We start from the raw sequence: 201 nt of genomic DNA on the forward strand, positions 1-201 counted from the left end.
GTCCTGCGATGGGCCTCTGTTGTGGGACTGCTGGGCCGCTTGCCTGTTGGACCGTTAACTGCGCAGCTTCTCGTGGAAGGGGGCCGGGGCAGTGGAAGCGTTTCAGGAAGGCTTCTGCTGGGTGTTAGCCGTTGGTTTTCGCCGTTCCGCCCTAGTTTTCCCCTGAGCAGGTGGCTCGCTGCCTTCGCTTTCTTATCCGGC

The sequence above is a fragment of the Phaethon lepturus genome, unplaced genomic scaffold, assembly GCF_000687285.1.
Source record: "Phaethon lepturus isolate BGI_N335 unplaced genomic scaffold, ASM68728v1 scaffold1962, whole genome shotgun sequence".
Classification (NCBI taxonomy): domain Eukaryota; kingdom Metazoa; phylum Chordata; class Aves; order Phaethontiformes; family Phaethontidae; genus Phaethon; species Phaethon lepturus.